Source organism: Filicampus tigris, chromosome 12 (assembly GCF_054856515.1).
Source record: "Filicampus tigris isolate MCC_2025a chromosome 12, RoL_Ftig_1.0, whole genome shotgun sequence".
Lineage (NCBI taxonomy): Eukaryota > Metazoa > Chordata > Actinopteri > Syngnathiformes > Syngnathidae > Filicampus > Filicampus tigris.
In genome coordinates this window covers 18,453,877-18,480,048 of record NC_141228.1, presented here as the reverse complement: position 1 = coordinate 18,480,048, position 26,172 = coordinate 18,453,877, and the positions used below count along the sequence as shown (strand labels likewise).

The window sequence follows — 26,172 nt, the reverse complement described above, 5'->3', positions numbered from 1 at the left end:
TAATATCCACCCATCAATCAATTTTCTATACATCATTATGTTCATGGTTGAGCTGGAGCCTAGCCCAGCTAATTTTGGGTGAGAGGCTGTTTTTTTTACTCTGGGCTGATCGATTGCCCGCAAGTCGCAAGGTAAATCTTTGTTCTGGGCTGATCGATTGCCCGCCAGTCCATACACAAACGGCATCTTGGACTGGGCGGTAAAACCAAATGTGCAATCCCCATTTTATTTTTTTTAATTTATTTTCTTGTTTTTCACACTGAGCGTTGTTTACATTTTTCAAAAAGTTTTTTTGTTTACAGTTTTATTATAAATAAGTACTTCCCCTTGATTCTGAATGTGTATATAAACATGATCCTGAATGAATTAAGATGATTTAAATGTTCAAAACTGCCCGATAACACCACACCACTCCACCTCTCTCATGGTCTTTTCTCCCTCAGAATTGTACAGGTGAAGCAATGCGACTGCAGCAAAATATTTGTGACTTGGAAGCACAAAACTCACGCGAAAAGTTTACAATGTGAATAAATGACCGAACCAATATATTATGAGGGTTATAAACGGATTCCTACGCAGTATCGTGTGACTGTGACACTTGAGGGAGGAGGAGATGCTGCTATTAGGTGGAATGTGGTAACAGTGCGGACACAGTGGGAGGGGTTGAGCGTCAGTGTGGGGGGGGGGGGGGTGTATCGGGATGCTGAGCTCTGCAGCAGTGAGCGTCGCGCTTACCACTTGTGAGCTCCCCACCGCCCCACCCCCGCCCCCGCTTGCATGCCGGTGCACTCGTCTCGCCTAAACACCCTCCCTCCTGTATCTGTCCGGCACTTCAGCAACCGCCTTCAACTGCACTCGCTCTCTACAGGTTTCCGCCGGAGCGGCTCTGGATATCCTGAGAGAATTCTCTGGTTTCTGGACAAAAAAGGAAGCAAGGGGGGAAACGGAGGAAGAGGAGTGGCGGAAGAAGAGCGCCGGGGTGGTGGCTGAGAGGAGGATCTGGGAGTGACCCTGCTGTCCATCAGGTGTGTGTTCAGTCTGCTTACTTTGTTCTTGGCTTTATTTGAAATGTGGGACTTGTATTAAGATATATTCAGTGAATGCTTGTCGTCTTGCTGATTCAAGCTCAATTGAAGAACACACTCTGTGACTGTGCATGTTGAGGGAATTAGATGTCACTAGCAGTGTATTCAAGTTCAACAGTGTTTGGGACTTTTCCGAAGACTTTTTTGTTGTTGTGGTATATCCAACTTTTTCCCCAAAAAGTCCGGATTGTGCAAGGTAAAAGTGGCAACATCACAGCTGCATTCTCAGTTTACGTTGGCGTTGTTCTTTACAGCCACTAGAGGGCATCTAGGGATTGCTATGATCTGCTGTGATGCAGCAAACGGACTCATTTGTCATCTCTTTTTGTATTCAAGAGTTGCTTTCGAGTTTTGGCTTGGTAAGGGCATCTCAGCATTCACAGTGCGTTTTTTCCATGTACTGTAGTAGCATGACTGTAGTGGAATATAGAGATGTGAGGAGGAGAATATAAATACGAAAGAAGGTGCTCAGAGTGTTGTCGGCTCACGCTGACCGATGTGTTTGCGCGTTTGTTTTTAATGGCTTGTCATACGCCGGCAGGGGAGAAATCTGGTATCAATCACAGCACGACTGGGCGCTGGCTTGCCGCTCCCCTGGCAGCTTCTGTGTGTGTGATTGTGGGAATGTGCTCCACAGTAGCCAATAACATAATGTCACGCTGGTCCTGGAAGAACTCATCGTAGGTTTTCTTGTTGTCCATCGAAATCTCGACTCCCATAACACGGCCTGCTGGCTGCCCGGTCATCATTTCTCAGTCTCAATTGGTCACAGGATGCAGTCAACGGAGTGACTGTTCATCAGCCATCTAAGTATCTAGGAGCCATCTTTACTGGTCCCCCTAGAGACAGATTGAGGTGCTATGGGGCCCACCAAGCTACTTTCAACAGGGTACTGATTTTTTAACATCTTAACCAAATGTGACTTATTTGGACTTGGGTCCTTGGGGCATGTTGGGCAAGTATTTTTTTTCTCTCATTTACTCAATCAGCTGTTGCCTCCTCCTTCTTTAACGGTTGATCGCCAGGTCTTTTTTGGTCCCCTCTTCATGACTTTGCCATTAACTGGGGTCCATGTCATTGCCACAGAGGGATTTTGGACTTCGGTCCGTATCCAGCTGGCTTCACACACCTTTTGTTGTTTCATTCGGTCGCCACTACTTAAAATGTGAGTGACCTCTCATATGATTCGATAAAATAGCCATTTGTACTTAATGTAAAACTACTCTTATATTGTTTGGTGTATTTGAGGTGAATAACAGCCTATCTTCTGTTGGTAGTACTAAAATTGACCTGAGAGAGGCAGCATGGTGCCACAGGACATCTAGACATAAAATTGAAAGTGGAAAGAACAGTAGAAGAAGATATAGAAGATGCTAATCTTACTGTTAGCTTGTCTGGTAGCTGCTTTACTTCATAATTGTGGTTGCAAACGCTCGAATGTGATGTAGTTTGTACTTTTTAGAAGTGGATGTTATGTCAGCACCCGCCCGTTGACCAGATGCCCCACTGTTTATATTCAGCAGTTTGGGGTGGGGGGGTGGGGGCGCTCAGCACGGAAACAAATGAAGTGCAAGTGTATCTAATCAGGTAGCAACTGTGACTCAGCCTAATCCATCGTAGTGCGTGTGTGACTCAGCAGTACACACACTCATAATACATGGCTCCAAAAATAAAGGGTCTCAATGAATAAATGATTGCTGCTGAAAATCTTTATTACCTTATGAAATGTGTTGGGAACAAAATAACATGAATGATTATTGGAAATAAAAATGGATAAACCATTGCTGGTCTGGATTCAGAATCATACTCAAAACGAATGTGCCTGTATGCACTCACTGCAACAAATGGTGACGGATGCTCTCCTCGTGAATCTCCTCCCAGACCATCAGGGTATCAATCTATCAGTGGTGTGATGTTGCGGCAGCGGACGGAACACGGCATGATGTCCCAGATGTGCTGGATTTCAATTTGGGTCTGGGGACCGGGCGGGCCGGTCCTTAGCATCAATGACTTATTCATGCAGGATCTGCTAATGCACTCCAGCCACTTACGGCAGAGTATCATCATGCATCAGAATGGACCAAAGGCCCGTTTGGACCAGTACGGCCTGACAATGGGTCTGAGGATAACATCTCCATACCTAATGGCCATTAGGGAGTGTACCTCTGCCAGTGCTCCTTCTGTTCTTCCTGTTCCTAGCTTGTTGTCCTCCACTCCTCTTGGTGTACTGACCCGGTCTCTTGGTATCGCCTCGATGCACGTCAACGCGCTATCCAGTCTCAGCTGCACTTACCTGCGCAACTCCGGTGAGTCGCAGATGCTGCCTCATGCTACCTCCAGTGGTGATGACACTGGGAAATACAAAAGTGACCTGAAATCAGCGAGAACGGATGAGGAGAGGAAATTGCTCTGTGGCCACCATTTGGAGAAGCATTCCTTTTAAAGGGACCGTGTGAATTGCCTCTCATTTCCACCTGTCGACTTTCTGCTCCACTTGTACAACGCAGGTGAAATTGATTGACAGTCACTCTTGATTCCTAACTGGACAGGTTGATATCCCCGAAGTGCGCCTGACTTGGCGTTGCGTTATGTTGTTTTCCATTGAGGTCTTCAAGCAGTGTATCTTGTCACAGTGCTGAATATTGACTGCTATTATTGTGTGGCTACCAGCTGGGATATTACACTTTGATGTCTACGTCCTCTGCAATATGGCGACGTTGGCGGTCGCATGTGTCCGAACACGAGCGGCTCGTAACCCCCCCCCCCCCCAACCCCGCCGGCTGCTCGAGTGTCATCCGTTAAACCGAGAGGGGAAAATCCAATTACGGCGGTCTCGCGCTGTCTGCCTCCCGACGAAGTGGCGTTTTGATAACTTTGATTGCTCAAATCTGCTTCAATCACAGGACGCGCCCACAATGCTGCGCCGGCGTGACGGCCGCGTCGTTGAGTAGTGGAGGTGATGCGGGTCTTGGCTCCGTATATCCTGACGGGAGAATCCCATTATCTTTTTCCATGTGTAGCTGCCGCATCGCCGCCGCGGATGTTGCTTTGTAGACGCCATGTATGAATGAGCAATTTAAATGCACATATTTCTTTTGTTGTGCAGCATGTTTTTGTGTGCCGCCATATTAATGCACATATTTATTGTGTGTCCTCTTTTTGTCCTTTTAAAAGGATCCTTGGGTGTGGTAAATAACGGTGCAAAGTCAATGAAAATGAGAAGAGCTTTTTTTTTTTTTTTTTTTTTTTTTTTTCCCCCCCTCCCTTTGCGGCTATAATGAGGGCTCATTTATCTCCATCTCGGCGCAATCTCATCATTCGGCATTGCAGCGGGATGAGGATGATTGCGTGTATTATATTTAGGCCACGGTCGTGTAGCGTGTGTGCGTGTGTTTGTTCGTGACAATGGTTGTTTAAGGCTTACAAACAGCGCGCCTGTTGACGCACCTGTTGTATTTGATTAGGGAACAGATAAAATGGGTCAAACATGAAACAAAAGGAGTCGTTTCTTTGCTCGTTTTGCACTGAATTAGTGTTCTCTAAACAGAATCGAATTAACGCGGATAACTTGGGACATAGGGCAGACTAAAGGGCAGTTTGGGAGCCATTAAGTGTAATTCGGCTACTCTGTGACGAAGTACTGCCTCTACTACTGAAAATGGAATGCATGCTTTTCCTGTCTTTATGGGCACTTGCTTCTTTTTCTTCACACTTTGGTAGTCTAGTAGTAGATGCATTGTTGCAGAGCATCCAGCTCCGCCTCCTGCCAGTAATAAAAGCCATTCTTGCATTGGCATGTGCCGCAATAGAGTAGGACGACCAGTGGCTCATTTTCGTGGCAGTGTAAATATTTTTAAGGATTCATCCCGACAAAGTTTAAAGAGAAAAATACAGTATGGTTTAGATTGGAACTTGCACATTTTAAGATAAACGGTTAGCGCACCACCATTTTCTCACCACTGGCTAAAGGTTGAGCAATGTTATCATGGGCCCCGTAACACCTGTGTGTGTCTATTTAAGAGCTTCTGAGAGCTCTCAGGGAGACAATGCTTGTCCGTGAACTTGGACAATCACCGCAAGGAGTCGCTGATTGCTGCTCAACCCTGACGGGAAGTGGCATCACCTAATTTGGTCAAAGGTTTTTTTTTTCTCACGATGCGGTCCCCAGAGGAAACCAAGAGATGCTGTGAGAATGTGTGCATACTGTAGAATGCATTTATACTTTTTGTCCATTAATATATTGTGTGGGAATGGCTCAGAGTTTACAAGTAGGGTTTTAAGTCAAGGTATGTTTTCAACATATAATTTCAAGTTAAGGTTTGGGTTTCAGTGTAGGGTTGTTTGGTCAGGGTTAAGTGTTTCCACTTGTGTTTTCAAGCCAGGGTTCGGGTTTCAACATCAAGTTTCAAGGCGGAGGTTGAAGGTTTCCAAGTAGGGTTCCAAGTAAGGGTTAGGGTTTCAAGTCGGGTTTAGGGTTTCAAAGCAGCGTTTTAAGTTAATGTTTGGTCTATGAAGTCGGGTTTCAAGTTAGGGTTCTGGTTTCAAAGTCAACTTTCAAGTCAGGGATAGGGTTTCAAATAATTTTTTCAAGTCAGAGTTATGGTTTGAACTGAAGTTAGTGGTCCAAGTAGAATTCTGGGTAAGGGTCTCAAATTTATGTTGAGGGTTACAAAGTGTGGTTTCAAGTTAGGGCACGGTTTCAAAGTAGAGTTTTAAGTCGGAGTTCAAAATTTCAAATGATTTTTTAAAAAATTCTGGGTTACAGTTTCAAAGTATGGCTTTAACATACGGTCAGAGTTTCAGGTCACTGTTCATGTTTAAAGTGTATGTATGTTGGAATGTCTATAATTTGAATTGCATTGCATTTAATCTATCACTGTTTTTGTGTACGTGTGGATTATTGTTGCCTCCTGCATACACGTCCCAATGTGCTTAGAGATGCTTTGCAGGTGATTGTCAGCCGGCGATATTAGCGGCGGTGTAATAACTCTGATGTTTTGCCTCCAGAGAGTCACTCCTCGGCAATCACATTTAGTCAACACAATCACTATCCTGCCTGCCACTCGGCGGGACACAAGACACACGCACCATTTTTCATTTCCTTCTGAGCGTCACAAGCACACTATTTGTCGCCGCGATGAATCCATTGGCCGTCTCGCGGCGGCTTCTTACAGTGGGGGGAATGATTGTGCTGCTTTTTATTGGTGTTGTTGTAGACACTGCGGCGTCTGTTTGTTTGGGTCTGAGATGCTACAGACAAGTAATGAAATGGTGCTTTGTGTTAGTCATCACTGTGAATCATTTGGGTTCTTCTGTCAAAGTATCGATGAAAAGCTGACAGGTGGTGAATGGCGAGCTTTGACCTCGGCTAGAATCACACTTTCGGGTTGATATAATCTAAAGTCAATCTGATTTGAATGATATCATTGAAAGCTGGGTATACACACATACCATACTTTACATAATCTGGCCTTTGATCATCAGGATTGAATAAAAAAAAATTCTCAATTTTGGCCCGGTTATCGGTATGTCTGTATCTCGCTTAAACAGTTCAATGATGGGTTTACAGAGCACTAACATAAACTGATCTTTACTCTATGGACTTTGAACTTGGCCAACTTGGCATCAAGTGGCAGATATCATTTCAAATCATCAGCGTTCTTGGTTTTGCCCCCCCCCCCCCAAAAAAAACCTTGACCTCAGCTGTCACGTTGTGGTCAAAATAAACGAAAAGGGAATGGAAATCATCTACAGCTCTGATTCGATATCAATCAAAAATCATTCTGAAAGTCTTTTTCTCCCTCTGGTATTAGTTCAGGTTGTCAAACTTCTTGCTTTTGACAATGACTAATGCCTTGAAGTTTGAACATCGGTACAGGCAATGAAGGAACAACTCCCTCTAGCATCTCGGGTCAAATAGAATCTAAGAAATCAATAGTGTTCTTTCTATGGGACTGAACGGTGATAGGTGAAGATCGATTATAAAATGATTACTTGTATAAAGCGCTGACAAAAACAGTAGAAATCTTGATCAACTTCCTTGGATGTCTGTTGTTAAACTGCATCTGAAAAGCAGGCTCATACTTTTTTTTTTTTTTTAACAATTTGAAACAGTTCCCAGACTTTTTTTTTTTTTTTTGACATTCTTCAGCTAAAATATTCAAAGGATTAAGAATGACAGGACACTCATAACTTTTAAATCACACTTTTTTTTTTTGCCCGAACCAATGTAGAGCACGGCTTTCATTACGTTGAAGATGCGGCAGAGCTACGGCATTACGAGCCGAGCAGCTTCTTGAGGCGGACCAGAGTTTGAAAAGAAAAGGGTGAAGTAAACATGATTTTATAATCACTGGTGGAGGCACCCGCTATGATTGATGCTAACAGTTTGCATGTTAGTGGGGTTTTGCATTGTTTGTTAGCATTAAACCAAGCTGACTTTTCCATCGGCAAAGCTATGTTGTTTTTAAAATACTCAACTGGCAGTGTGACATTAAACCTTTGATGATGAATTGTTCAATATTTGCCCAACTGCGGCTTCTAACAAAGTACGTACACTGTTTCTATTTGACGTTTGCATCTTGAAACGTACAGTAAGTCGGGTCACTTGTATCGCAAGGCGCCTTTTTACTGTACACGAGCAACAAGTCTTAATTTATCTCAAATGTTCCTATTGGAAGACACTGCAATCTGTTTTGGTTGTGGCGCCGCTATCAACGCGAGTCATCATGGTCAAACACAAGCTCCGACGGCTTACGTTTTTTTTCCCCCCCGCGAGATAACTTGCACTCTGTTACTTCTCAGAGCTGCACTGTCAGGGTCAGGTAATGACACTGCCCATGCTGGGTTAAATAAAGTTAGCCTGAAATGTCCACCGAGCCGACATTTCAAATAAAGCCACAGAGCTGCAGCAGCAGCCTTGGCGGAGGGTGGGGTGGGCGGGGGGGTTCTGGGGGGTAAAGACGAATGAAGTCGGTGAGGGAAATGGAGCGAGGGGACTATATAGCTGAGGTGGTGGATCGATAATATGCCCTCTGATCCATAACATTAATGGGAGGGAATACGTTATTACTGTTAAGAGGCGTTAGGTGAACGGGGCGTGCGCGTGCACGCACGCACGCACACACACACGCACACAGTCACAGGATGATACATCACATCTGGGCGGCTAGCCAGAGAATATCCTCCTCTCCCCTCTTTTAACCTTGGAAAACTCTGTAGAGCTCCATCTCCTCCTTCCTCCTCCTCTGTCCATTTCATCTCCTGTCCTAATATCCTGATTGAAGCGCTCACCTCTCGCTGTCGTGGTTAATGAGCAGCAGAGGCCTGAGTGTGGCGCGCTGAAGCGTGGCCGAGACCCGGGGACACTCTTCTTTATCAGCCAAAGAAGCGCTGCGGAAAATATTACTCAGGTCTCAGGTCATTGCGAAAATGGGCAGCGGGTGGATGAGTGATTAGAACTGCAAGGAGGTTCCGGGTTCAAGTCTTTCATGTTTCAGGCTCGCATGTTCGCACTTGGGTACTCCCAGAGCCCATGTACATAAGTTAGATTCGTTGAATACTAAATTGTCCGTAGGTATGAATGTGAACGAGAATAGTGGTTTGTCCTTACTGCCTCTTTTCCACTGCTTTTTTTTGCCCTCTTGTCAAATTCGGACTTTTATGCATTGTTTCCTCACTTTAAGATCATCAAACAGATGTAACCGTCAGACAGAGATGAGCCACGTAAAATGAAAATACATTTCATACATTTTATTCAATTCATTTTTAAAATTTCTATTTTGATTTATTAAGCAGAATTCATGGTTCCACCAATCACAACAATTCATCCAGGTCGAGAAGTAGGAAAGCAGCCCCAGACCGTCACATTACCACCACAATGTTTGACTCTTGGTACGGTGTTCTTTTTCTTAAATGCTGCGTTACATGCACGCCAGATGTAACAAGACACACACCTTCCACAAAGTTCAATTTCCATTTTGACACAAGCTCAAGACCTACCTATTTAGTTTGGCTTTCAAATAATTGAAGTATATCTTTTTCTTTTTATTGGGGACTATTTTTTACTTTATCATATTTTATCACACTGATTATAGTCCTTAGATTATATTACTGTCTTTTTTAGTTTTTGTTGTTGTCTGCTGCTGCGTTGGGGGGGGTGGCTGCCCTTCCCGCCGGGGGCGTCACCGCAGGGGCTCCTTAGGTCCAGGTGACCGGGGGCCTCTACACTAGGTGTGGGGTCTCCCCGGCTAATCTGGGCTGGGGGTCTCTGTGATGGTGGCACTTCCCGTGGCCCCGTGGGCTGTCATTCCCCGCAGCGTGAACGAGCCCCCCTTGGGTACCCTTTCCTCATATGGTTTCTCTGTGCCTTGTCATGTCTTTTTTTTTTAAACACAGTTCATCAGGTTGTATGTGTGTGTGTGTGTGTGTGTGTGTGTATTGCGAGTGCTGATGTACTGGCGGATGTATGTCTTTGGGTTTGTTGGGAGGGAGGGCGTGAGCGGGTCTTCCCTTTATCTTGTGTTTTGGACATTTTTATGGGACAGCACTTTTGAGTTGCATTCTTTTGTATGAAAAGTGCTATATAAATAAATTTGATTGATTGATTGAATATTACACAGTGCTATTTTTCTGAATTCCATTCATTTCAGTACGATCGTGGTCACAGAAGGAATATAGCGCAAACGTTGAGTGAAGTTGGAGCTAAGCTCAGTCAGTACAGGCATATATCTGCCGAGAGAACATGCAAGTAGTTTCTCTTTTCTTGTGCCGTTCAGGGCTGACTCACTTAAGTCACTTCTGTCAAAACATTTGAATGTCTGCGCCTCATCAATACTGAACACAAAACCCAAAGTTGCATCACTGCGGTTTCTATTTGCGTCGAAGCAGCAGAAGGGCAGCAGTGTACACTGAATATAAATATGGAAGGTTGCGTGTTTGTGCAGCTGTGTGTACTCGTGTCACGTCGGCGTGTCGTTCATTGCCATGCAGCGCAGCAGTTTTGTGCGCTTTGAATACAAAGCGACCTCTGCCTGACGTTCTCACAGCAGCTAGCGTCCCAGTGCTCAGTGCGTCCAGTTGCTGAATCACCGGTACTGGGCCGCACGGAGAGACTGGACAAAAGATATCTCATCAGACACTGAAAGAGGTTTTATTTTGAAAATCAGGTGCATCCACCTGTGCCTGTCCTTTGCTCGTCTTGGTCTCGTTACGTGCGATTTAAAAAAAAAAAATACGATGGCAAAAAACAGGTCTATAGCAAACCAAGTCCACATTCCAATTACCCCAAGAAGGGACCAGCTCAATGAAAAAAAACAAATGTAACGCTCCCATTAATTACAATAACTACATTCGGTGTAATGGTGAGTATTTGATAATAAGCTTTTATTTGTTTCTATGATGGTCTTACTGTCTATGAAATGGATTTGTGATGGAAAAAACGGCCTGGGACTGCTGCGCTAAAAGCAAATTAAACAATCACACATCAAACATTCGGAATTGAGCTATAAAATGCATCACAATACAAGTCCAAAGCAGAATCTTTGCTACAGCTTTTGTATCGGATCTTATTGGCTTGCAATGGTCAGCGGAGCTTCTGTTGCGGGACATAAATAGTGTAGATCGATCACCGTCACACCGGCCCTTGGGTGCCGCCTTGTCATGTTGAGCCTGGTTTACAGAGAGAAAGATGGGCTACATTCTGTGTCCAGTGCCAACTCTTTGCCTTTATCTGTAAGCCACAGCAGAGCAGAAAATGGGATGGAAAAAAAAAAAAAAAAAAGGATGGCCCTCTGGACAGAGTGGACGCCAGATCGAGACGGTCTCGGCTGCACAGGCGGGCTGATAACAGCCTTGTATGTCACGTGACATTTTTTGTCTTGGGCAAGAAACAGAACAATTTCACAGCATTGTATTTTATACACAAAACACCGCAAACAACTGTTGGACACCCTTTAAATGCATATGTCTTCTTTAAAATTAATGTGGGTGGTACTTGATTCATGGACAGTTTTGACAGCCAATGATGGTATTTGCTAAAGAAAACATTGTTTTTTCGGTGTAGAATATGTCCGATCACAAGTCAAAATCACCAGTAAGTGTTTTTACATGGTTGTCATTTAACAAACACGGTATGCAAACGAGCATGGACGCTTACAAATTTAAGTAGTTTCTCTTTCTCTGAGTCAGATGAGTCGGAGCGTACGGCAGAGTGAGGAAGGTGAAAATGTAAAATCAATTTTTCTGTAAAAAGGTGTTTTTTTTTCCTCTTTTTCCCCGCCCACTCTTGTCAGCCTTCCTTGACTCCTAATCAGCGGCTTTTCGCTCCCGTTTCTTATCTAGGCCGCCCTGCCTCCTTGCCTCATATCTGCAGCCGCACTCCGGACAGATGGAATGTTTTTATTTTGCCCTGTTTTTCTGCCCGAGCGGCGATACCGAAAGTCCCATTCTACTGCCCGCGTTGGAGATAAATCAAAAACATTTTTCTGCAGTTGCGATCAATGCTCGGGACCTTTTTTTTCCCCCTTTACCATGAGCACCCGTACAAATACGCCACACAGTAGTGAATCTTTACCTCCTCAGGCTCCTTTTTTTAATTTTTTTTTTATAAAAGCCTTCTTCCAGTGGTCCACTCTTGCGGGAAGGATTTGCATCTTATTAGCATCTCATTACAGATTTAATAGCATGAACCCCATGCCCTCCAGACCATAAAAGGTTAAGATAGCGGAGAGGAGTCTGCTTTCCGCCAGTGGTTACTGTACATCTTCCCTTGCACATAATGTGTGACAGGTCTGTTAATTAAGCAAACGGTGGCACGCACACATGCGTGCCCTCGCCGTATTGTTGTGCGGCTCCCTCGATTCCTCTCGCCGCCCGTGTGTTTTCTGTTAATAAACGTTTAGCGCGGCCTTTGACGCCATATCCCACACTTGCACACTCACCGGTGAGCATTTAATTGCATGCATTTAGTTGGCTTTGGAATAAAACGGGGTGCAATATTAGGGGGAAAAAAATTACGTTTAAATGGCGTATTGGCATTTGCAAATTCATCTATATACAGATTTCTTTGGATTCGCTGACCTAAGCTTTTATTGCATTGGTGTCATCCTGTGGCATCTTGATGTCAAGGAAGGACGTTTCAAAATAAGTACTGCAGTGTTTTGCTGCCATCTTGTGGCATCTATAGGCAATTAAAAACTTTTTTTGGCTGCGTGTAAATTGGTAAAATTTTTAGCTATTTGTTTCAAAGCTCGAGACCAATTTCCCGCGATTAGCAGGGGAACCCTGTACGCAAATATTTTGGTATTTGGAGTGCCTGCCCACCCAACAAGTGTGAAATTGTTGATCCTTTTTATAAATTTTGCCGGATGCATGTCGCAGATATGTTATGACGCCTCTTTCAATGGTGTCAAAAAAAAAGCGTAATAGGTATGCTATTCAAAGTGGAGGTGCCATAGTTTTTCTGGGTTCTGCGTAGTCAAAGTGGATCAATTCTGTAATTGACCCAATGCAGCAATTTTGCATGAAAACAGAAACCATACAAAACAGTGAGGTACAGAAGCATCAGTTTGATGTCATTTAAACCGTTACTGAATATTCCCACAGACGGACTCTGACTCGACAATAACAGCTATTTTGTTCATACAAAATCCAATGAGACAATCACATCCATTACAGTTAACAGGGTGGAAAATATTTATGTAAATTTACACCAGTCTGTCTGTGACAATTCACAGATGAAAACCTTCTTTTTAAAAAAAAATGTTTCTAACTGCCTCTTTGTATTGTATCTCGTCAGGAGCTTGATCCTAGAAGGAGGAGGTTTTTTCAAATAGGACACCTCCCCCCAAACATATGAGTGCCGTTCACCACCACACACACTTTGCTGGGGTGTGCGTGTACGTGTGTGTGTGTGTGCGTGTGTAGGAGGATAATTTGGAATCCTTTCTAATTTCACACTTGTTAAGTTTCCATGTAAAAGGCAACATTTTCAAAGGGTGCTCACAGGACGAATGTCTGTGTGTGTCACTACCACGGCGATACAGTAAAATAGGTATTGAGCCTTGATGCGAATCGTAAAAAAAAAAAAAAAAAAAAAGAGTAATTGACGCCCCCCCACAATTAAAAGAAAGTCTATTTTAATACGCTTTGAGTGACCAAAAAAATCATCGGAAAGTGCGCTTGTTCATGCGGCGAAGACTTGCCACAACATGATCTCCACTAACAACACAGACTAAACTTGACTTCTCCCTGTCATACAAAGCTCATCTCCCAATTGAGAAGTATCACTTCAACATGCTTCTTTGACACCAATTACTGCATGACTATCCTACTGTGTTTAGACAGGACTTTGTTGAAAAACACAAATATGCGTCTTCCTCTTGGAAAGGAAAATAGAAATGCCATCAATGCGTCTCACCCTGTGACAACATAATGAAATGGAGTGTAAAGAATGTTTTTTTTCCCGTCAATTTCCTGGACATTGTACTGTTCCTTCTGGTGTGCATGCCTTGGCCACCAGGTGGCAGTATCTGACTCAATAATGCAATAATATTAGTCATTCTTCGCAGAGGATAAAGAATATATAACGCTTTACATTGTTATATTGTCTGTCTACATGTTGCGTGCATGTTGTTTTGACGTATCCGTTGCTAAAGGGTAAGCTGGTATGTGATTGGTTTTTTTTTTTTTTTTTTTGGGGCACAAATATGTGGGGTGGATGACTGTAAATTAAACCAAGGGCACACAAACCGAATATATCACAGTACAGTCGCGTTGCATTGTCGCCGCTTAATGAGGTCATCAGCCGCTTGATGTTGTTTATGATCTTGGACCTCCACGCTGCTGAGAGCTTCTCTCATGATTGCACTCCCCCCCCCCCACCCCCCTCCCCATTCTCGTTGTCGTCGTCGTCTCTGTTGCGCTAATTTATGTGTTGTTGTTGAAGATGCCGTGCTGATAGGCCCAGAGATGGCATTTAGCTAAAGAGCAGAGAGGCCGTTAGCTTCAACATTCATCTAATCAATCTCGCTAATGAAAGCGCCATCCTCTATGCGGCCTCAGTTTCCACTCGCTATTCTCGCCCTGCCCTCTAGCCTTTCATTTGCTCTCCTTTTCTCCCCTTTTAACCTCCTAACAGTGCTGCTTTTTCATATGGGGAGGAAAATGGTGAGTCACCAACCACTTATTTAGCCTATACTAAGCATCTGTGTTCTTACTACTGTTGGTGTTTGGTGTTCTCAAGATGAGACCAACACAGCCCACCACACACGCATCCATGTCTACACAGACATTAGTCTCCTCCTTATAAACCTTTACCTGAGCAACTGTGATGTCATTTTCAGTCGACAGTGACAAAATGGCCGCCCCTTGAGATGGCTAAAAAGTGGTGGATTTTGCTGCTTAAAGCAGCACTGGGCGAGAAATCGACCTTAATAAAACATTTTCACAACTCTTTTGATGAAACATTGACTTACAAGTACAGTGGTTGAATGGGACTTCATGCCCTGAGGGGGTCTGTATCGTTTTTACTGACACAAAGCAACTTTGAGGAGGATGGGATCAACCCTGGCACACCAAAAAATACAAATGTCCTGAATTGCTTTACGGCATACTCACTTCCTCCTTTCGCTATAAGGACGACCCAGGATTTCACGACACTACGCGCTGGCACGCATGGGAAATGTGATTGATTTTTGTCAAAACACTACCGCTTTCGTCCACATGGCGCCGCCATAATCAACAAAAACTGACATGACACAGTGCTACTTTAACTCATATTGAACAAACGCAATATTAATCCGAATGCATTGTTTAGACTAGAGGCACATATTGTCAAAATATTTTTGGTGTTGACTTTAAACTGGGCTGAAGTCTCACGAGACTTACTGACACCCTCAGGAGTTTTTCTCCGACTTTTAGAGCATGTTTGGATTTATACCTTTATTCTCTCAAGATCTTAATTGTGCAACTTGCCCGGTATAATACCACGTGGAAGTGTAAATATGACTGTTTGATGAGAGGGGGAAAAGTAATGACACCCTGATCGTACCTGACCACGTCATAGAGAGTGAGCGCAATATCGAGGCACAAAGTTGATTAATGCCGAGCCTTTGTGTTGAAGTCTTCCCTGCAGCAAGGTTGCCGCTTGCCTCCATCAGGAAATATCTGTCCTTGTGCTCTGCTCTGAGCTTTGTGTTTATCTCGATCTCGCACACACGCGCACACGCGCACACTTGGAGCCAGACAAAAGGTGCATTTGACAAATAAACTTTGGGGAGGCAAGGCAGGTCTCCGGTGAGGCCGGTGGCTGTGACTTGAGAATATAAAGCAGATGGATAGATGTAATGTTTGTGTGTGTCTCTACCATGTGCATGTGTGTGTGTGTGTGTTTGAAGACTTTAGGGACAGGAAACGTGACCCGCACTTGCGTCTCATGGCCACGCAAACTGATTATCAAGTAGGTGTAACCAAAGCAAAACGACTCAACATTGTTGCCCACATAACGGAGGAATATATCAACACAAAAGCGTCGCAGTGGAACGTCCCAATTTGGAGTTCAATTAACATTTTCATCATGCGCATGTTGTCAGGAGGGGCCAGTTGCATAAAGGAGACGGGAACACAATAAATGCTGTTTGCCGTTTTGCCTATAATTAAAAATACTGTGAACCACATTTTAATCAAGGGTGCGTTTGTAATGTTGACCGTTTGGCAGGTTTGCAATTTTTCTTGTTCTTCTGCTCTTTATCCCGACATATGGTGGCAAGGAGCCTTTTTGTGCCAGGCACTTCCAATCAGAGACGAACACGAGATATTAAAAGATCTAAAAATTGTCGACTGCGAAATACGCAAAATAACGCTAACGTTCAAAGTAGAAATGGACGGAGCGATGTTTTGTTGACACGGAGGTCGCTACGGCTTCTTCTTCTTCTACTCTTATTTCCGGTGTATTTGGTCAATCTGCGCACGGTAAAATAATTTGCTCCGATCGAAAGGGTGACGCATGAACACGCAAGTCCTAATCGGATCAATATTTTTAGTGTCCATGAAAACAGTGCATCCGATCGTAATTGTAATCCGAACTGTCATCGAATTAAAGACATTTTGTCCATGTAAATGTAGTCAGTGTTTCATGAAGAATTTGGGGGGTTTGAAAGTTTTTTTTTTGTTTGTTTTTTTTGTCAGTGAGTGCGTGCTAGCTTGTGTGCGTTTTTGAGTGTTTTAAAGTGTGTGTGTGTGTGTGTGTGTGTGTGTGTGTGTGTGTGTGTGCGCGCTCGCGCACGTTTTGAGTTTGTAATAGTGTGTGTGCGCGCGCGTGTGTCTGTGTGCATATGTAAGCGTTTGCAAGCGCTCGCTTGTTTGTGAGCGAGTGTGTGCTCGTGTGTCTGTACGTGCGATGATGCTGCATAAACATGCGCGCTGCTGCATACTGATCAGGGACAATAAAACCTCCATTAAAGATTTATTCAGGAGAGGCGAGGGAGGGAAGGGGCGGGGGTTGGGTGGTTGGGGCGCTCAGGTTTATGTCACAGAGTGGATTACGGCGAAGACACCTCTCCCCCCTCCACCATCGCACACTCACAGTCATGGTGGTGGGTGGCTGAGTGGTCGGCGGGAGTGGGGGAATGCGGCATTTTAATGGCCCCATCACCTCCAGCTATGATAGCAGACAATGACTCCTCGAGCAGCCACTCTTCCTCGCAAGTATCCCGTCCGCGGCTAACCGGCTAGCCGCCGCTTCAATTATAGATCCCCATCTGTGTCGTAGCACAACAAGCCCGAGGCCCGCGCTGTCAAAATGTCACCTGAACCGGGCTGTGCCACAGGCGAGAGACACCCGGGTGCCTTTTTAGTTAATATCTACAATAAGATTGCGGCGGAATAGTCGAAGGAGTGGGGGGGGGGGGGGGGGGTAATCTAATTCACCCTCCTTGCCTCCTTGTCCAATGAAGTGTGCTGTCAGCTTTATCGCAAGAGCTACACAAGCGGCTCCCTCCCCGACCCGCTACGCCTTTCTTTGCTTTCATCCTGTTTGAGATGATTGAGATTCGGAGTTGGCGCTGATGACATTTGAGCGGCCGTTTTGCTTTCCTCCACTCGCTCGCAGTGTGCTAAATGGCGAGGAAGAAGGCTGGCAGTTGGGAATAGGACTTATTTCGGGGAGGGGGGGAGGGGGCTTGTGTGTGTGGGTGGGTGGGATAAGAAGTGAGGGGCTCGCAGAACTAAATGAAACACAATCAGTGTCTCAGACGCGGAGAAAAGAAAGTCCCGAATGGATGGAAATGGGTATTGATGATAAGGGACGAAGCATACTGAAGCTGCTGATGCATTCGTGACCGCTGGGAAATATCCAACTTTAAACCATTGTAGTTAAACATGACTGACAATCATGATATGAGACTGTAAACCAGAACTATTTGTGGTTGACTTTTCGATCCTCGAGGTAGTTTGACAAAATCATGTTTTAACAATACCAGGCAGCTGTTTTAAATTGGTGAAGGTGAGACATGTCTAATGTCACGATTTTTGCCAGCACTATGGTGTTTATCTTGTCCTTTTTTTTTTTTTTTTTTTTTTTAAAGTTCATTTTTTTCAGACATGCTTTTTTTTTTTCTCTGGAAAAAATAAACTTTAAACCTATCACAGTTATCCTTCCCCTGGTTGATGTGCACACAACCGAAGGACCAGCACAATCTCCGTTGGCCGGAAGCGAAAAATGTAGCAAAATGTAAGTCTTAATTTTCTAAATGATTGTCATAACATTATAGAGTTCTATTTTTCCGCAATCACGTTGACAACAAAGCAAACCAAACTAACAGTGTGTGAGACTTCGAAGACCGCAAGAATCCTGATTAGTAAATGCCACATTACTGAAGTGCTCAGCTTCATCAATACGCACTCTCCGAATGGCCAGAATTTCATTAAGATTCATGTATTATTCACTGGGAAATTAAGTCAAAGTAGCCTATTTTTCCAATCATTCACCACCATCATTCATCCCTAGCCCATGCCACAAACGCCTGGACAAAGTCTTGAGGACTTAAGTGAAGCCCTCATCCAAAGCTATTTAAATCACATTATGTTAAACGTAAAGGAAAAATGAACAACACTTCCCCCCCCCCCCCAAAAATAGGCTGGATTTGGAGCGTAGTCCTGCTAAATAACCAACAAAACCCACCGAGGTGAAATCAAGCAGACTACTGTTGTATTGCGTGCACGTGAGAGTGATCATCAGGCAATATTGTCACAATGATAATTATGTTTGATTACTGAAGCCCCCCCTCTGTGCTTATCCGCTAATGTGCTAATGGCTAGTTTGCCGAGCTCGCTTTGTGCTTTTCCTCACAACTCTGCCTCGTTTCGTTACCGGACCCTTCTGCTGTTCTAATTATAAAGTTAACTTCGGTGACTTTGAGGATTTTCTTTGCTGCCGCACCCAGCAAGATTAGCCTACTCAGGCAATAATAAATACTAATTGAATAATTAACATTTTATAGTGTTTACAAATTGCTCCGGCGGACACGACTGGAGAAAAACGAGGCCGGGAAAGAGCTTGCGTGAGGTAAATTGCATTAAAAAGGAAAAAAAAAAAAAAAAAACTAACAAAACACAAGAACAAGTCTATTAAAAGTGTTATTTAGCAGCCGCTCCCTTTTTTACAACGCTTCTTTTGGGCTTGTAAGAGCTTAGAAATATTTTTCAAGCGCCTGTTTAAAGCTTTAAAATTCAATAGGATACACTCCCACTGCTGACCAGAGGTGTTTTTGGTGAATGAACATTTTGTATATAGCACAATATAAGATACAGTACAGGAGATGTACTTTGTATGAAAAAAGTTTTGATACCAATAGTTGTTAACTGTAGGCTTATTCCATTTGTTTGATAAGTATGCCAAAGTGTTGCCTAAGCATTGCCAGTACAGTTAATAAATGTTAGATTATGATCGTGAAAGGATCTAAAAAAAATCAGATAAAATTAAAAAATGGTAAATCGTCAGAAATAAAATCGCAGTGAAATACAGAATTATATGCAAATAATATTACAATTAGGTTTGGAACTAATAATTACTTTGACAATTGGGTAATCTCATTATTTTATCGTTAATGCCCCCCACACCCCACCTGCATTTTCCTGTAATATTTTTTTCGTCGTAATTTTAGATCATTTTTATTTTTACAAATTCCTTCAAAATCTAAAGTATGCATCACATTCTGAACACACTCTTCATTTAGAAACATCTCCTCGCTTTCCTTGCCTGCGGCACCCAGAACAAGAGACTTCATGATAGTCTATTGCTTTCACTGAAGCCTCATCCTCATTTTCATCGTCTTCGTCTGCTTTTGTGACTCACACCGATTGACTGAGGTGACGACTGCATCCTGCCAGCAGCTGACTTTGTGAACTGCAACCAGCTTTGCGACTTCTCCTCTTATCTTAAGTGATTAGTTTTATCGGCGTAACTATCTGGTTTTGGTGGCCCGGTGGGTCCTGCTCCCCCCTCCCGTGCCAAGAAAGATAACACGCTCTCGCTTGCTTCTAATTGAATTGACGTCAATTGCTCCACGTTGGAATCTTGACTCCTGACCCCGAGTGGCATGCGATCCTAGTTTACTCCACCGTGATGGGAAGATGCACTCATTTTTTGATGTGCGTGTCGCTCTTCCCAAGAGTGAGCCCTCTTAACTGTCATGTCCTGTTTTTTTTTTTTGCTCAGGGAAACATACCTCACAGAGTATAAGTAGTCAATATTAATAAACTGCACTCGATTAATCGGCCAGAATATTGCCGATTTTAAATGTTGACATAATCTTACTACTTTTCCATCCTCTAATGCCCATTAAGACATTAAGACACAATGTCTGGCAGTATCTATACTTTGTATATTCATGAGGTTTATATTCATGCTTATTGTGCGTTATTAGTGTTTAAAATTGGCCCGTGCGTCAGTTGCATGCGGCCCGCGGGCTGCCAGTTGCTTACTTTTACACTTTTTAAATTTTGACCATTTATGATGGATTGTTTTCGGAGCAGATTGGGGAGGAAAAAAAAATCATCCCTAACGCAACCCACACCACAGGACAGTTGCTCAGGATAATATTGAAGGCATCCAACAGTCGGGCCTTTGCTGACTTTCGATTAGAAGGGGAGCAAAATGATCAAATTGTGCCCGACTATTACCACAACCATGATAGCATCCACAACTTTATTAATAATAAATTGTGTGTGTTTGAGGTGGAGTGGGGGGGAGTGGGGCCGGGTTATGGATGGGGGTGGGGGGATGGGGGGGGTTCAATCCTGGTTTTGCATTGGGAGCTGCAGGGTCAGGCTTAAATTTTATGGCTGGACTGAGGCTAAATGAGCTGAATTAATAGGGTCTGCTCCTAGCACTTACACGCCTCCTGAACATACATTGTGTGTCCCCCTCTATATATATGTGTGTGTGTGTGTGTGTGTGCGTGTGTTTGCGTGTGCCTTTATTAATTGGGTCATACTTCAGCCACTTTATCCCCTCATAAGTGTGCATGTAGGTTTGTAGGACACGGAAAGCGTGTCACCACATCTCTTAACATGACGCCAAATTAGTCTACCACAATGTTAATAAAACAATTCTTGTTGATTCTAATGTATACGTCCCCTCTATTTTTTTTTTTTTATTGGTGTTTTGGCTTTGAGCGCTTATCACATTTTTTGCAGACGCAAGCAGAATATCAATGACATACATGTCCCAAGGAGATGCTTTATGTGCATGTGCATGTGTGTGTGCACCAGGCTAAATGTTGGCTTAGATTTAAAGGGCAATTCCCCCGTGTGTTCATTGAACCAGCCTGGTACACACACACACACACACACACGCGCACACATGCACTACTCCCTTCCTTCCTTGCTTCCCCCCCCCCCCTCTAAGCCTTAGCTCATTAACCCCCGCTTTGGCTGTTGACTACCTTCTGACAAACTGGTGTCGACACACACATCTCTCCTGTCATGTAATCCCCCTCCCCCTCCAATCCCCTTCCACCCAACGCACACAATTGCACACCTACGCACCTCTCTGAACTGGACACCGTCAGCAACAGGGGTCCGGCTCCCCGCGAATTAGGTCAATCATCCCAACATGAACGGGTGCAACCTTGCAAGAACAAAGGCCTGTCTGCGTGTGTTTCCACTGTCGCTCATCGAGCCCCGTTTTTCAGTCCCCAGTGGAAGCTCTCAAGTCCAACGCAATCGGTTGCAGCATTGCTGTTTGGATTTTGGAATCAGTTTTCCCCTGCAGAATGAAGAGACAATCGTTGCTGTCATAAAACCAGTGCAAGCGTTGTTTTAACATTCTTAGCCCCGAGTAACAACAACAAAGACAAAATGCAAATTTGACACGACTGGATCGCTCGTTACACGGTTAAAGTGACAAAGTTCTGATTTTTATGCGGAGTTTACAGCTCGTGTGACTTGTCCAGTTTGTGCCTCCCTGTCGGTATTTAAAATGCAAAATGTATCCAGCTTTTAAAAAGTTTAGAGGGTCCTTTACTTTTAGCTCACAGCCTGACGAATGACTGGCAGATCTACTGTATAATACTCAACATGAGACTATCGTTGACACCTGGCTTAGACAGACAGACAGATGACGACAATTACATCACAGGCCGAAAATCAACAATGTCAACACGTTATCATCGACCACACTTGCTCTGCAGTGCCTGTCCGCTCATCAAGTGACTTTAGCGATCTTCTTATTTCTGTCAATGTTTTTCTGAGCCACCCCTTCTACACTTCAAATCTACTGTTACGTAACAGTAGTGCTAATTTAAAAAAAAAAAAACGCCTCCCATCTTGGCTGGGTGAAGATCCAGAGCCACTTTCAAGTGACAACTGGAGTCCGGCTGCAGGACTAAACTGTCTGAAGCAGTAAAGTGCCGAAGCATCCCCACAGATGCGATGCCCCTATGACGTCAAGCCAATCCCGATTGGGCGAGATGTATCGACGCAAATAATCCAGACGTCAGGGGGGCTTTTCCGATAGTCATCCAGCGGCGCAAACGTAAACAGAGCAGTGACTCACCGAAATGCACTTTTGGACCCAGGCGTCCATCTTACTCCCGAATGAGTGCACAGGAAGCTGCAAAACTGCCACAGCCGCATTTGTGGGAAGCTCATCGGAAGTCCACACGCACACACACACACGCGCGCGCGCGCGCGCGCACACAGCAGTAGCAGGATGTGTTTTCTCAGCAGTATATTGTCTGATTAGGGCGAATTAATGAGACCCAGTGGAGCTGCCAAAGTCTACTTTATTTATTTCCTTACCTTCCTTCAGTGTCTTCTCGCTCCATCCCTCCATCATCCATCTCTTCACACTCACTGCACCCCCACTTTCACCCTTGCCTCCTCGCTCTCGTCACGCTTTGGACCGCACAGACACTCAGCAATGAAACAAGTGTGTACACGTTTTACATTCTCCAAGATGAGCTCCCTGAAACTCTTTAGTAGTAATTCATGGAAAAAGTTGAAACGTTAGAAAGAACGTTGACACAATTTACATCACTCCACACTAAATTGGGTGGACATTTTGTACGCAACAAGATGCTGCTTCACAAATTTGTGTTGGAGAGCACTTTGCCGAGGTAATCGTAGCAAGGCTGCAAGGCTAAAAGGCTTCTCTGAAATGTGCAGTTTTACTGAATACGGGTTGTTTAGTAGTGTCAGAAAACCACTCAGTATCTGTTGTGACCACCGTTTGCCTCATGCAGTGCAACACATCTCCTTTGTATAGTTGATCAGTTTTTTTTTGGGGAGTGTCAGTATCAGAAGTTGTCAATTATCATTTGAAAGGGTTACATTTATTTTACTTTTTATTATTAATAGCTAGAAAGTAGTAGTAACTTTAACCCGCATGCATATTTTTTTTTTTTTTAACTAAAAATGTAAAAAGCAAAAAAAAAAAAAAACTAATAAGAAGTGGTAGTTTTGTCCTCACTTGTCTCCTGTCCGTCACACCATTTGTTTAGGCAGTGATTTATTCAAACAACTGACAGCACGTCCAATACAAATAAGAGGATGAGCGCTAATATGTACGGTAGAGTAGTGACAATTGCAGTTGAAGTTATACAGTGTTTTTAAAAAAAAAAAAATATTATTGTGATTGTGGCATGCTGTTTTTGTTGTTGTTTTGTGTGAGAGAGAGAAGGGGAGAAGGAGAGAGAGAGAGAGAGAGAGGGGAGGGGATTTATAACTCACTGCTGGCCTACATATGCCAGTTGGCAGCAGGAGATTCCAGCATCACACTGTCTGCTTTTCTTAGACACCCCAGGTCTCGGCAGACGGCCTAGTATATGTGTGTTTATGTGTGGATGTGCAATTTTTAAATCTGTGCGCGGTCTCCTATGATACTGGATTTGGTTTATTGCTGAAATTGTGTTGATTAGGAGTGACGGTGAATATGAGGGTGCTGAGGATTCCAGGCTCAATGTGTTGCTATCATAAAAGCTTTATTTACCGCGCAGGGCAGGTATTATGCTATATTTGAACGTTCTTCACGGTCATATGAGGGTTAAGAGAAGTTAGCCAATGAATGATGAAGCAGATTTACCGATAAACCATGGTAACATTTCAAAGGCTTAGTATTACCGCACCAAATGTTAGTTATCGTGACTACTATATTTAGGGTCTCTGTTTGTAGTAATTGGCGTACCTCCTACTTGTTGCGGGTGGTAACGGTGAACAAACAGAGAGATGTGAAGATTTTTTTTTATAGGGCTCTACAATATATCGATTCTTTAAGATTTCTTTTTGCTATGTCATGATAATACCAATAACCATGATAATTCCCTTCCCTGTAACATGTTATGTTTATAAATGATAGAACTTTGAAAACAACTGACATGCACGTTAGGGAGAGGGAACATTAGCCATGTGCTTGGTAGTTTGCTGATGTCATTGAGAATTAATTAAAAGCATTGTAGGCATTGTACTGTGACTCCAGAATTTTCCCTTGTCACCGTTAAGTTCATTTCTTGTTCTGAGGTTATGCTTAAACCATCATCCATCCATCCATCCATCCATCCAAGATGGATGAATTGATGAATTGCTCCCCCTCCTGTCTCATGCAATGGACGAGCCCATGTTCTTACTGAGCATGTGCAGACTTGATTCAGCAAGGTGAACCAAACGTGTCAGCGTGGTTCTTTAGGAAACTGAAGCAGCAGCTGCAGTCCATGCACGCATTCTAATACCGTTCTCAGAATGAAAGTCAAACTTTGAAAATATATCTGAATGCAACATTTCTCAAACTAACAATCCAAACAATATTCATCATCATCTAAATAAATAAACAAATAAATACATATATATGTATATGTGTATATATATATATGTGTGTGTGTGTGTGTCGCTAGCATTTAGGATGTGATCACATCTGGCGGTTCTCACTAAACAAACACCAAGGGGGGGCTTTTCTTTTGTTAGTGAGTTGCATCTGCCTCACAAAATTGCTCAAATTAGTCTTTACTTTTTTAAACCACATTTTTTTTCCGTCCACCCCAATCAAAGCAGGCAGCTGGCGCTTCCTCCGTGGAATTTGCTATAAAAGCTTTGGATTAAAAAAGACAGTCCCTAATTAAGGACCCTCCACTTCAGGCAGCATTAAGCAGTGAGGGGTTGGCTTTTTATACAAAAAAAAAAAAGGGGGGGGCTGGGGAAAGGTGTTAAATGGCATGAATAACACATCAACCTCAATCTGTATGGAAATGAAATGACTGTCAAGGTACTGTACGAATTGAGTGTAGATAGGTTTGTCAACTTCATTTCGTAAAAAATGTTGACCACTGACTTAACAATATTACATCATACTATTCTTTTAGTATACAATTTTTCCTTAAAAAAAGCAAAGGTTTCCTTTTGTACCATTCGGGGAAAACAAAACAAAAAAAAAAAGGTCGTAAATGGATTTATCAATACTGTTCACACGCGAGCATTAAAGTTAACCGCTTAGCCCATCTGTTGCTAACCAAGATAGCAGCACCTTGCGAAGCACCAAAATATCCTTAAAGATATAGACATGGTATTAAAAGATGATTCCAATAGGCCTGCACTTGTGACACGTGGCCACTCCACAATATTTAGTGCATCCCCAAAAATATATATATTGTCATCTTGGTCCATCAGGACACATTAACTAGGCTATTATACCCGTGCTTTTATATTTTTACATGACAGACTAACTGAAAACACTTACACAGTCTTTTGCCTGTTTAAAAGTGTGTGCGCCTGTGCAAATGTGGGTGTGTGCTAATGCAAAATTGAATTTTAATTGACAGCAGAGCTCAAGAGATTACGCTTCTATCTAATCAGATTTTATTTATACTGTCTCACTATAGCAGCATCACTTACTGGAGCCGCGTGGGCGTCTTCACACCTGCCGTCTTTTTAATTTCTTGTGAGAGCAATTGCAGAGCAAGGTTGCAGATGTTTTTTTTTTTTTGGTCTTTTTTTTTTTTAAACTAACCATTCATAAATTGGGACCAGTGCTAAGATTCCCTTTTGAGACGGAGTTCACCAGATGTCAAGTTAGCAGGAAGGATCATTTAAAAAAAAAAAAAAAAAAAAAGCTAAATTATATCCATTGTCTGCTTTTTTCTTTTTAAGTTACTTGACTTGCTTTGCCAGATGTAGTGAACCGCCCTGGAAAATTGTTTACGACAGAGTTCAGTTCCTTCGATGGTGACGTAACTTGAAGTCTATTACCTTACTACACTAATGCTGTGGTAAAGTCAGAATTCCAGTATTTATTTGGGTGAAAAACAATTGTAGGCTATACATATAAAGCAAACAAAAGAAAAACGGTACGGCGCTAACTGAGCATATATTCTTGTCTTTCATTCATCCATCCATATTGCAACCATGAAGGCATGGTTGCGCCAATGCAGCTTCTTTGACACCGAGTACTACCATTTACATTTGAGTACTTACTGATACCAAGTACCAATACTTGATAATGATTTTCACCATTTGTTACTACTATTACTATTATTTTCTGGTCCAGGCACCCTCCCCCAGAAATTGTAATGTGGGAAAATAGCACTTCATTAAAATAAAC

General features: G+C 43.2%; 1 protein-coding gene across 2 annotated transcripts in view; it reads left to right on the top strand.

The window, feature by feature from the left end:
• Positions 1-26,172, top strand: part of dab1a (DAB adaptor protein 1a) — a 190,563-nt gene that overhangs the window by 5,526 nt on the left and 158,865 nt on the right. Inside the window, exon 3 of one of the 2 annotated variants that reach the window (XM_086047316.1) lies at positions 869-1,025. The gene's annotated coding sequence lies outside the window, so the exon portion shown is untranslated. Of the gene's footprint in view, positions 1-786; positions 1,026-26,172 lie in introns of those variants that run through there. The other variant, XM_086047315.1, reaches the window with a different exon arrangement.